Source organism: Urocitellus parryii, chromosome X, assembly GCF_045843805.1.
Source record: "Urocitellus parryii isolate mUroPar1 chromosome X, mUroPar1.hap1, whole genome shotgun sequence".
NCBI lineage: Eukaryota > Metazoa > Chordata > Mammalia > Rodentia > Sciuridae > Urocitellus > Urocitellus parryii.
In genome coordinates, this window is record NC_135547.1 from 68388088 (window position 1) to 68402327 (window position 14240).

The window sequence follows — 14240 nt, forward strand, 5'->3', positions numbered from 1 at the left end:
CTGCTTGAAGTTACTTCCAAATAAGTCTACATTTGAGGTTTGATTGGGCCTCCTGGCCATCCTGTGGTCTGTTGTGAATACATTGAGCACTTATTTCATTCCACCTGGGTTAGTATTATAATGGAATGAATTGTTTTTGGATAAGGTAGAATTGAAAAGGACAATTCAGCAAGGAAACAGAACAAGGATACGATCTGACAGCCTGGAATTAACAATTCTTCTTAATTATGGAACACTTGCTATTTGCTGAGAGCTGAACATACATGACTTACTCCTCACAATAGCTTTATGAAGTAGGCACTATTATATCCCCATTTTATGGATAATTATATTGACGCTCATAAAGATCAGGATGCTTCATCCACTACTGATCTGAAGCAGCAGCAGAGATGCAAAGATCCTAAGATAGGAAAGAGCCTGGGACAATACAGAAATTCCAGTGTTGCTAGAAAATAGTGGAGGAGAAAAGATGTCTAAAATTGTGTGAGTGAGGCAACTGCCAAAAGGGACCAAATCATACATACATGATGAAATATTAATCAGCTATAGAGAAGAATAAAATCATGGCATTTGTGGGTTAATGGATGGCACTGGAGAATATCATGCTAAATGAAATAAGCAATCCTAAAAAAACACAGCTGAATGTTCTGATTTGTGGATGCTAACCCAAAACAAGGGAGGTTAGGGAGGGAAATAATAAAAATCCATTGGATTAGACAAAGGGAAATGAAGGAAAGCAGGGGAATAGGAAAGAGTAGAATTAATTGGACATAATTTTCCTAGACTTGTATATACAATCAGGGTAACTCCACATCATATATGACCACAAGTGTGGGAACCTAAGTGGAATAAGTTATACTCTATGTATGTATATTCTGTCAAAATATATTCTACTGTCATGTACAACTAATTTTTTTAAATGAAGAAAAAAAGACAAAACAATAGTCACCTAAGGAGAACAAAAAAAAAAAAAAACAAGAAAAGAAAAAAGGAGGGGGGCGCAGATCCCTTGGAATTTATAATCATGTTAAAGATATGACTTTTTAAAGCTATAATTTCTCCCCTAAGAGAAATGGGAAACCATGTGTTGCAGTCACTATTGCCTACCCAATAGCCATTTCCCACCCATTTGCTACCTTTCTTGCTAGCAGAAATCTGACTTGAGTATTGGGGTAATGCATATGCTCAAGGAAGATAGACTTATCTGTCAGCCCCAAGGGGTGAATCTCAATTAATTTCAACTAAGCATGGTACTCCTATCTCCCTTTGTCACAGATTGGTCTGAGAATGGGCATTGATCCAATTTGGGTCAATAAGATAAAGGGAAGTCTACTGACACATCTGGAAAAAAAACCTTTATTCTCTGATAAAAGAAAAAACATAGAAGAGCAAAACTTTTATATTCTTTTGCCCTTGGCCACTGCTTCTTGCTTGAGATACTATTCTATGTGAAAATTATATTTAGAGTTTTTGATGGCTTTAATGTCCAGCCAGGCATGGTGGCACACACACCCTGCGTTCCAAGCTACTGGGAAGGCTAAGGCAAGAAGAAGATCCCAAGTTCAAGGTGATTCTGGGCAACTTAGTGAAATCGTGTCTCAAACAAATAAATTAATGAAATAAAAATATGTTATATTTGATACCTCTCTTTTGTTTTTTCAGTATTAGGGATCAAACCCAGGGTCTCACCCATGCTAGGCAAGAGATCTAACACTGAACTATATCTCCAGCCCTTTTTTAAAAAAAATTTTGAGTCTAGATCTCACTAAGTTGCTCAGGCTGTCCTCAAACTTTCGATTATCCTACATTAGCCTCCCCAGTACCTGGGATTACAAACTTACACCATAGCTGCCCAGTTTGATACCCATACTCCTTTCAAAAGGTGGACCCTAGTTCTATTCCCCTTTAGTGTGGGCTATACATAGTTGGCTCTCTTATGCTTAGTTAAATATGGTAGAAGTAACTATGGATGACTTCCAAGAGTAGGCCATAAAAGTCATTGTGGATTCCTCCTTGCTTTCTGTATCTTTTACTCTGGGGAAGGCCAGCTGCCATATCATGGGGACACTCTAACAGCTTTATAGAGAAGCCTACATGGTAAGGAGGTAAGCCTCCTGCAAGTAGCTATTTAAATGATCCATCATGAAAATGGATCCTCCAGTCCCAGTCAGGCTTCCAGATGTCTGCAACCCTGGCCAACATGCCAACCACAGTCTCATGAGCCACCATGAGCCAGAACCATGGAGCTTAGCTATTCCCAAATTTCTGACCCACATAAAGTATAAAATAATAAAGGTTTGTTGTTTTGAGGTATTTTGTTACTCAGCAATAGATAATTAATATGAAGTTCCAACAATGATTTTGACACTTTAAGGGTAAATAATCACCCAAACATCAAGAATTGAAGAGTGGACCTATAGAACAAAACTGAGCCCCTGATGACATCAGTGATCTACTGATGTAACCAACTTTCTGTTTGTAGCTGAAAGCATCTTGTTACCCAGTTGAAGTGATTTAAGTGAGAGATGTTTACATTTTAAAAATAAATTCTCAGGGGAATTTAACTTCTGGTAACCTTGGATTATCTAGTCCAATTAGGACTAATCCTCCTACTGAGAAAGAATAGAAAAACTGGATACAAAGCATTTGTTTGAGGTACTGGATAACTACCAAGGACAGTGAAGCATAAAAGATTGAGGAAGAAAAGAAGTCTGTATTTGAGGTTGTTTATCCCACAAGGGCATCTGCCAATTGCAGAAGAAGTAACTGAGAGGCTGAAAAGATAAGGATGGCTTTGGTGAGATTCATAGGACTTCAGAGACCACCAAGGAGAAGGGGATCTGACAAACCCCAGAAGTTACTCTGAAAGGCAACACCTTCTGAATAAAGATAAATAGGAAATAGAGAAGCCCTCATGAGAAATAAAGCACAGATTCTTCTCATCCAAATCCATGATCAAATAAAATTATTTTAATTTTATTAAAAATAAAATTTTTAATACCCCCCACATAGTAGTGAGGGTGGTCAGACGACAATTGTGGAGTATTTTCCTTAAACTAACTTAGCATGATTTTTCTTTGAAATAGGTCCTTCTATGACAAGGATGGAAGCTTAGTCTAGTACAGAATTAACATTTTGACCAAAGGAAAGAGTCTTTGTCAAGTTACAGTTATCTGAAGACTTGACAGAGACTAGAGGATCTACTTCTAAGATAGTACCCACATAGCTGTTGACAAGAGATGTCATTTGTTTTTTTGTTTTGTTTTGTTTTGGTACTGGGGAATTGAGCTCAGGGGCATTCAACCACTGAGCCACATCCCCAGCCCTATTTTGCATTTTATTTAAGAAACAGGGTCTCACTGAGTTGATTACGGCCTCACTTTTGCTGAGGTTGGCTTTGAAGTAGTGATCCTCCTGTCTCAGCCTCCTGAGCTGCTGGGATTACAGGCATGTGCCACCACGCCTGGCTTAGAGATGTCAATTTCTTACCATGTGTTCATCTCCATGAGACTTAGTATTATCATGATATGACAGCTGGCTTTCCATTCATTTCCAGAATGAATGATCCAAGACATAGAACAAGAAAGAAGCTACAAGCCGGATGCAATGGCACACACACCTGTAATCCTAGCAGCTCAGGAGGCTGAGGCAGGAGGATCGTGAGTTCAAAGCCAACCGCAGCAAAAGCAAGGTGCTAAGCAACTCATTGAGATTCTGTCTCTAAATAAAATACAAAATAGGGCTGGGGATGTGGCTCAGTGGTCAAGTGCCTCTGAGTTCAATCCCTGGGGGGAAAAAAAGCTACAATATCTTTTATGACCTATTTTAAGATGTCACACAACATCATTTCAGTCATATTTTATTCATCAGATATACTTATCCTTAAGTCTAGTCCACACTTGGGAGGGGTATGTGGTTTCACCTCTTGAAGGAAAATGTATGAAAAATTTTGTGGACTTTTTAAAAGTTTTTAATTTTTTCCTATGTAAAACCACATACACTTTTCCTGGCTCTTCTTTTGCTGAAGACTAGGCCAGATGGTGTCTGACATCACATATTCCTTAGTTCATGAAGAGATGCATGTAACTGAGGAATAATGAAAAGAGTAGATTTCTTCCACTCTGAAGATTGCCTATACTTCTACCCATGTCTTGCCTATGCTAATATTTTTTATGGAATTATAAAAATTTGCAATAAGTAGAAATCCTGAAAGTCTCACATATACAAACAACTACCTTCTATACTATAAAAATGCCTTTGAAGGCTTCTAGCTTCTATTTGAGTGTTCAATGATGAATGGCTACATTAAAGGGCACTTAGTTACATTGTTAGATAAATATAATTATTAGGAAATGTTTATATTAAAGAGCTGTAATTAGCAAAATCCCAGATGTTGGAAACTCTATAGAATGAGCTAGTTCTTTCAATAAATGGCAAGAAAAGGAAGAGATGGGTGAACCTATAGATTTAAAGAAACAAGAGACATTTCAAACAAGTACAATGAGTGGTCCTTGTTAGAATTCATACAAACCAACTGTAAACACATATGTACATATGCATACACATTTATGGAACAACCTGAAAATTTTGAACAAGAACTTACTAGATATTTGTTGGTCGTATGGTATTTGATAAAAATTTCTAGATATGATAAAAGATCTTTTGAAGAGGTCTTACCCTATCTACTAAAATGATTTTTTGATTTGTTTGTCTTTGGTGCCAGGGTTTGAACTCGGGGCCTTGTACATGCTCACATTTACTTTATTACTATACTGAAATGTTTTTAACTTTCTTTTGAAAATGTTTTCAAATTTACAGAAAAATTTGAAAAATAATACAAAGAACTCCCATATATCTTTGGTTCAAACGTATTAGTTGTTAATATTTTGATGCATTTATTTTATTATATATCCTGACACTAGATAGATAGATAAAGCTGGGAATATGGCTCAGCCATTAAGTGCCTGCCTAGTGTACATGATGCCCTGAGTTCATTCTCTAGTACTGCCAAAAAAAAAAAAAAAAGCCATTCTAAGTAGATGATTGATAGATAGATAGATATTCCAATGCCATTACTCCTTTACCTATGATACATCTGTGACTATTTCTCAAAATCCAAGTTATTCACTTACATAACTATAATACAATTATAAAAATCACGAATTTAATCTCAATATAATACTATTATCTAATAGCATTCAAATTTATTGATTGTCTTAATCATATTCTTTATAGCAAATATTTTGCTCCTAGATTGAATCCATGATCATATATTGATTTTGATTTTGCATTTCTTGAATCTTTTTTAACCTGGAACAGTCTCTCAATCTTTATCTTTCTTGTCATTGACATTTTAATAATACAAGTCATTTATTTTGTAGAAATAAACTCCTTTTTATTTTATTTTTTATTTTGTAGAAATAAACTCCTTCAACTGAGTTTGTCTGATGTTTCCTCATGATTCTATTCTGGCTATGTATTTTTTAAAACATCTTTATTTTGTTTATTTATTTTTATATGGTGCTGAGGATTGAACCCAGTGCCTCACATGTGCGAGGTTAGTGCTCTACCACTGAGCCACAGCCCCAGGCCCAGCCCCTGGCTATGTATTTTTGGTTGGAATACTTTGTGATGTTGCATCTTCCTCAGTTCAATTATATTAGGAAATACATGATATTGGTTGATATAATTATTGGTGATGATAATTTTGATCATTTGGTTAAGGCAGTGTCTGACAAATTTCACTACTATAAAGTTACTCTTTTCCTTACTGTAATCAGTAAGTAATTTGTGTGAAGATATTGTGAATCTATGTAAATACCCTGTCCCTCACTAGTTTCTGTATCCTGGTGGTGGTAGGAGTTGTATGAATCCATATATGTGTTAAAACTCATAAAACTGGGCAGGGACTTAGCTCAGTTGGTAGAATGTTTGCCTTGCATGCACAAGGCCCTGGGTTCAAACCCCAGAACCACACACACATACACACACACACAATAACTCATAAAACTGTCCACCAACTAAATTAGTATGGGGAAAGTGGCTCTACAGGCTAGTATTGCATGACTCATAACATGTCTGCCAGCTGGGATTCAGCCCATGGGCCATGAGGTTATAACCTCTGCTCTTTAGTTCATAGCACCCATATTAAAATACAGTGTCTTAAAATAATCTGTGGTGTTAGAAGTAAGTATAGTGGTTTCCTTTAAGAAGGAAGGGTGGGTATTCACTAACAAACCATATGAGGACTTCTAGGATGCCGGTAATTTCATATTCCTTAATCTGGGTTTTCTAGAATAATCAACAGATTGATTTGCCCAGGACCAGGATATAAGATTTTCAATGCTAAAACCAGAATAGTCCTGGGGAAAAACTGAAATAGTTGGTCAGTCACCCTGACAGTTACATGGGTGTGTTCATTTTGTGAAAATTTATTGAGCTGTATATTTATGACTCATGCACTTTTCTGTGTTCATATAAAATACTGTCTTAAACTGGCACAGATGAGGTCTGGTTAGCACAGAGTACAGTAGAACTATTATTTGCAATAACTTAGACTTCTGTTAACTAGGCTTAAGGTTGCATAATCATTTTCCTCAGCCTTATCATCGTGCTAATCTTGTGGTAAATGAAGCCTCTCAGATATTTTTCACATGAACTGCTATTTAAACATGGCTCCTCTTTCCTTAATTTATACAAATAATTTAGAAATTATTAGAAATTCCTTCATTTCTAAACGTACAGAGAGGACCTTAGACTTTTTCCCTGTTAAAGTTCATCCTGCTTCTCCTATTATATTTTACTGGAATGTATCATTGGCTTTAAGGGATTTATTATCTTAGCCTGGACTTCCCATGATTTTTTGCATACTAATGAAAAGCTTGAAAGAGCTATTATCTACCAGACTATACCCTTCAGCTTCTGCAACATTATGGCTCAATACCACCATTATTTATTCCAAGTAATCTTCCCTAGTTTGGATCTTAAGTGTCCCCCAAAGGTCCATGCCACAGTCTATGGCACTATTGAGATGTGATGGAACCTTTAAGAGGTGGAGCCTAGTAGGAGGATTTCAGGTCATTGGAAGCATGCCCTTGATATTGGGTATAGTGAGACCCTAGCCCCTTCCTCTTTCTCTGTTTTTTTCATTTCCAGTCATAAGGTGAGTATGCTCCCACTGTGATGTATTACCACAGGTCCAAAGAAGTGATTAACTGAAACATCTGAAACTGTGAGCAAAAACCAAACTTGCCTTTTTGTACATTGATTTACCTCAATTTTTTGTTACAGTAATGGTAAAGTAACTAACACATAGCCCCACACATTGACCCACTGTCCAAACAATCCTGAACTTAGAATGCTTTTATTATTTTAAATTCAACTGACTTAAAAAGTAAAATAAATAAATTCAACAGACTTTATTCACAGTGGTGGGAAAATATATGTACTAATTAAGGATATATTCTAGTTTAATAACTATTATGATTATATAAAACATGTCACCAAATTACCCCCTTCAGAAATGAGGCAGTTATTCTTTGGTTGCTGACAGCTTACAGCTGAGTCCCTTCACATAAATTGTCCTCTGTTGAAAGAAGCTCCCTATCTCAGGTTATGTCCCCATTCCCAAGGAGATCCATCAAACAATGATTGATTAATCTGGTTAGAAATCCCTGGTTTCAGTGACATTTCTAAAGGATCATCTTTGGTCCAGAACTTTCTGTGAGATTGGCTGAAATCTCTATTGCAACTTCTCCCTCTCTATCTAATCCTGATTTCCTCTCTCCGGGGTGAAAATGGTGTTGTTCCCAGAATCAATCCTCATACAAATCTCAATCTCAGAACCTGCCTCTAGGGATCTTGGAAAGACTATCCAGATGGCTCCCATGATCTCTACCCTCTAGTATTCACATCTTTGCATAATTCCTTTCTCTTCAATGTGAGTTGAGCCTGTTACTTGTTTTTTGTTTGTTTGTTTTGGACAGTACTGGTGATTGAACACAGGGTACTCTACCACCAAGCTATATACCCATTCCCAGACCTTTATTATTTTTATTTTTTGAGATAAGGTCTCATTAAGTTTCCTAGGCTGGCCTTGAATTTGCAATTCTCCTCCCTCAGCCTCCCGAGTTGCTGGGATTAAAAGTGCACACCAACACACCTGGCTTGAAACTTGCTTTTAAATCATGGTATGACAAAGTAATGTAATATCATTCACATGATTAAATTAAGATGTGAACATAAGACTCTGTCTTGCTAGTATGCACTACAGACTCTTTCTCTGGCTTTTAAGTAAATTACCATGTTGTGAAAGGGTCTATAAAGAGATCCATGTGGCAAGGAACTCTGGCAGGACTTTTGGATGAGAAAGCAGCCTCTGGTGAATAGCCAACAAGAAAACATAGACCTCAGGCTGGGGATGTAGATCAGTGGTAGAGCAATTGCCTGCCATACACAGGCCCTAGGTTCAATTCCTAGCACTGCCAAAAAGGAAGAAAGGAAGGAAATGTGAACCTTGCCAGGCAGGGTGGTACATGCCTATAATCTCAGTGACTCTGAGGTGAGGCAGGAGGATCACAAGTTTGAGCCAGCCTCAGTAACTTAGTGAGACTTTGTATCAAAATAAAAACTTAACAGACTGGGGATGTAGCTCAGTAGTAGAGGCCTCTAGATTCAGTCCCAGTACCCCCACACACACATGCAGAAAAAATGTCCAAGAAATATACTCCAAATGGAAGCAAAAATGTACAACCTATGAAAATAGTTGATCTGAAATATTTACACAGTTCTAATAAATATTAGTGTTGAGACTATCCTCCACTTAACAGATTTCTTTTTTATGCCTATAGAGAGTATTTTCTCAATTAAAACAATATGACATATAGAGAAGAGTCAATTGAAGAAGTCTATAATTTCAAATTTATTAACCATAAATTGTAAACAAATTGCAGACAATTTTATGTAAAAAATTAAAAATAGAAAGATCATATTGAAAAAACACATTTTTCAAAAAATACCAGTAACATGTATTTAAGACAAATAGAGCTAAGAAAGTGATCAAAGTATGTGAATATGTACCAAGAAATTATTCTATTTATGTTCTTTTTTAAATATTTATTTTTTACTTGTAGTTGAACACAATACATTTATTTTATTTATGTATTTTTATGTGGTGCTGAGGATCAAACTCAGGGCCTCGCACATAAGAGGCGAGCTGTCTACTGCTGAGCCACAATCCCAGCCCCTCTCTTTATGTTATTTTTAATGTTCAGGGAATCAATTATAAATAAGAGGTTTTGCTCTATCTCTATGAGATATTTTTAGTTTTATTTTTAGAAATATTTTTATTTTTGAAGTTAGTGTCTTATAGAATTATTTTGTATTCCATGAATATGAAAAACTAATTTGTCAATCAGCAGAAAAATACTTCAAATATATTGAATTACTTTAATTTCTTAAACTCTCTGAAGTTTCCCAGTTTAGATGATAAATTATATGGTTTCCCTAAGGCTATAGGATCTTTCCTTGGTGGCTTTATCCCTATCCTTTAGTTTAGCAATGTCTACAATCCAGATCCCCTTAATATGCAACTTAGCTTTCTATAAATGTGAAAAGGTCACTTCTCACTGTTCATACATTTTTTTTTTGCAAGTGTCCATCCTTTATCACATTCAAGTGAGGTATCAAGGGAAGGGAGATAGGAAGTTCAGAGGTATGAACAGGCTCTGACTTTTGTTCCTTGAGAAGCCTTTTTTTTGCCAATTAATTCATTAACAAGCCCCAAGAGTTTTCTCATAAATAGATTGATATCTCTAAGGACATGTGAGTAAAGCAATGAGAGAAGAACAAACAAAAATACACACATATGGCAACACATATAGGCAGAAGGAGGAAAAAAGAGCAAGAACTTTAACAAATAGTAAGTATAACTCTGAGCAAAAAGAACCCCAAAATTGTGAGAGCAAGAAGGGAAAGCCTATATAAACCCTGCACTCCTCTGCACCAGTCACCCACTGCCAATTCCCGAAGAGAAGGGTATACATCATTATTTCTATTGCAATGTTCCAACACCTTCTAGCCTCAGGCCCCCATTAAAATGGAAATCATTTTCCCCTTCTTTACTAAGATGTGTAACTCGTCTTGAGTTTTAGTCAGGCACATGGCTATCCAGCAAGAAACTGTATTTCCCCATCTCCCTTGCAGATAGAATTGGCCATGTGAACAAGTTCTGGGCATCTTATGTGAGCAATTTCCACATTGTGACCCTAAAAAGAAAAGTTCATGCTATCTTCTGGCCTCCCCCACACCTCCTGTATGGGAGATGGCAAAAGCTTAGTCAGGCCAGACAGGGTGGGAAACACAGCAAGACCTTATCTCAAAATAAAAAAAAAAAAAGGACTGGGGATGTGGCTCAGTGGTAAAGTACACTTGGGTTTAATTCCTAGTACTACCAAAATAATAAACCATATAATAAAATTTATACATTTTGAATACATTTATATTTTAATTTTAATCTTTTACTAGCATTACTATTGATAAAACAAAAGTTATGTAAAAAAAACTTGATTATAAAGGCTTTATTAGTAATTTGACTCAAGTGAAAGCAAGAAAAATAATCCTGATGTCATGGAGCACACCTGTAATCTAGCAACTTTGGGAACTGAGAAAGGAGCATTGCAAGTTTGAGGCCAGACTCAGCAACTTAGTGATATGCTCAGCAACTTAGCAAGACTGTCTCTAAATAAAAACTAAAATCGGCTGGGGATATAGCTCAGTGGCAAAGTACCCCTGTGATAAATTCCCAGTACTCATCCCCACAAAAAGAAAAATAGTAGTTGCCCCATAAATTTTGGATTAATGCATAAACAAAATGCAAGTTTTCTATTTATTTATTTATTTTTTTTTTGAGGTAAAGGGGTTGAACTTGGGTACTCTACCATGGAGCTACATTCTCAGGCCTTTTATTTATTTTGAGACAGGGTCTTGCTAAATTGCTCAGATTGGTCTTGACCTTTCAATCCTCCTGCCTCAGCCTCCTGAGTTGCTGATATTATAATAGTGAACCAGCTTACAAGTTTTTAAAATGTCAAGCCACTTTTAAGAATATTAAGTTTGAGTCAGGTGTGGTGGCAAACACCTATAATTCCAGCAACTCTGGAGGCTGAGGCAAGAGGATCACAAGTTTGTGGCCAGCCTAGACAACTTAGCTATACCATCTCAAAATAAAATAATAGGGTTGTGAATGTGTAACAGAGTGCTTGCATACCCTGTGTGAGGCCTTGATTCAATTCCTAGCACCACAAACATAAAAATTAAATATCGATCTTTTCTCTATAATTACACAATTGTCTCAAGACCACTGGTACAAAATAAAAGTCAATCTTTACACCTCTGATAATATTTGTGGACTTATTATATGGTCCTATTGTTCTGCCTACTCATCTTCCAATGACTCAGAATGCTTTTTGCATTTTTTCAAGGTTAGCTTAGTATGATTTTATTAGGGAGGGGGCAGATACTGTAACAAAGAGACCCAAGATTCTATATAAGTAATTTAAATGAGATAGAAGTTGGTTTCTTTTTCATGTTAACAGTTATAGAGGTGAGAGGTCCAGGGCTGATAAGGAATCTAAGATGGCTGGCCTAGTTTTTTTTTTTTGGAGGTGGGGGGACCTGGTATTGAATGCAGGGGCACTTAGCCACTGAGCCACATCCCCACCCCTTTAAAAAATTATTTAGAGACAAAGATGTGAAATAGAAAACAAAAACAGGAAAAATCACAAATTTCTATCAATAGAGTATTAATTAAATAAACTATGTTATATTGATATGGTTATATGATGTTAAAAGAAGCTGTAAGAAGGAATGAGGGAGTTTTTTTAAGTCCTGATTTATAAAGATCTTTAGGATATAGTTAGGTGAAGAAAGAAAGATGCAAAAAAGAATGGAAGTATGCTACATTTTGTGGAAGGGGAGAAATATGAATATATATTTTTGCTTGTTGTCTGCATAAAGAAAGAGAGAGTATATAAAAACCAATTAAATAGTTGCCTTAAAGAGTAGAAAGAGCAGGGTATATATGAACAGGAGTGGGTTATGGAAGTTTCAAATGTAAGCTTTGTTTTGTTTTTATGTTTGAACCATGTTAATGCATTCCTCATTCAAACACAAAACACATTCAAAACTTCAAAAGAAAAAAAAAAAACGTAGACTGGGAGAAACATGACCATCCCTAAGCTATATCAGGAAAGTCCAAGATTTGTCATTTAATTAGAGGCCGAAGGCATCTGTAAGTTCTGCTATCTGAGTGACTCCCTGAATACCAGTGTGCCAACAGTGAACCTATGGGAAGAGAAATCAAGAAAACTGGCATGTGTTTGGACTATAAACTGCCTAGAGAATCTGGATACCATAAAACCACAATAGAAATCCACAGAAGAGGGCTGGGGTTGTAGCTCTGTGGTAGTGCACTTGCCTAGCATGCGTAAGGCACTGGGTTCAATTCTCAGCACCACATATAAATAAGTAAAATAAAGGTCCACGAACAACTGAAAAAATATTTAAAAAAAAAGAAATCCACAGAAGAGATTATTCAGCATCCTCAGAAGAGATGCATTCAGCATCCTCTATGGCAGTGAGACTTCTTCTTTCCCTCTTCCGGTCGTCATAGATGATTTTATTGGATGGAACTGGAGACTATCATGCAAAGTGAAATAAGCCAAACCCCAAAAATCAAAGGTCAAACACTTTCTCTGATATATGGATGCTGACACACAATAAGGAGGGGGCTGGGGTTGTAGCTCAGTGTTAGAGCGCTTGCCTACCATGTGTGAGGCAGTGGGTTCGATACTCAGTACCACATATAAATAAACAAAAATAAGGGTCCATCGACAACTAAAAACAAAAAAAAAAATTTTTTTAAATGTTCATTGGATTAGACAAAGGGGGAATGAAGGGAAGCGAAGGGAAGGGGCATAGAAATAGAAAAGAGTAGAATGAATCAAACATAACTTTCCTATGTTCATATATGTATACATCACCAGTGAAACTCCACATCATGTACAACCACAAAATTGGGAAGTTATACTCCATGTATGTATGATATGTCAAAATACGTTTTACTGTCATGTGTATCTCAAAAGAAGAAATAAAAAATAAATTTCAAGGATGATCCCAAGCACATAAAAAATATGAGCAATTGCTTTGGGCCACATTGGAAAATAGAAAAGATCAACAACAGTGAGATCACAAAATGTGAGGAACTGTTATTGAATCATTTAGTCTCTGGGTCATATACAGACAGCTACAGATGTAGAAAAAATGGATGATGATCTTCAAATGTCTTCAGGGTAGGTTAAGTGGCCAACTTGCTCAGATTTCTTGCATTGAACTACCAGGGACAAAAACTCTACCACTTAGGGCAAAGTTTGGGTCACAGTTTGGAAATCCCTGGCTAAAGAGAGCATTGAAGAGTTAACATATTAGGCAAATACCATCCAGTAACATCATATTATGCATTAGAAATTAATCTATTGTCCTGAAATGGGAACAAGAAATTATTAGAGTTTTTATGCTGAGAGGGATTAAAAGGAATAGTGCAACAAATACTACCAGAAGAGGGAAGGCTTGGAAATACAATAATAATGGGTATTGGAGAACTAGGATGAAACATGAGAGACAAAAATAGTAGGATAAAGATGTGGAAATGGAGAGTCCATGACAAAAACTCAGCCTAGTTCCATGTAGCTTATCATACGGATGTCTGAAACACACCTAAATTTACTAAATCATAACATAGGTGAAATTCCAAGTGGAACAAAAATGTAATGCAAATTAACAAAATATGTAATGCAAATTAAAAGGGAACTATAAAAATTTTATCAAGTACTCCAAGTACTTTTTTTTAACCTATATAAGCACAGGATTTATTTTGTCCCACAACATTAGGATGGTTACTGTTTTCTATTTTTTTCTTTAGCCATTCTGGTCTTGTGGAATGCTAACGTCCTGGAGTTTCGATGTGGAGCATTGGCATATGCTACTTTGCTCTTAGGAGTCTTCTCATGTCAAGATTGTATTCTGGTCTCTTCCTGCTGCTAGCCCGGGTTTCTTGAGCTCTACCCCAAGTACTTTTAAGAATCATTTAAAGAAAGTTCATTTAGACATTGGCCTAGTCATAGAACAAAAGAGAAGCTCACAAATTTCAGTAGACTCTATTACAGTTAGAAACTGAAGAATAT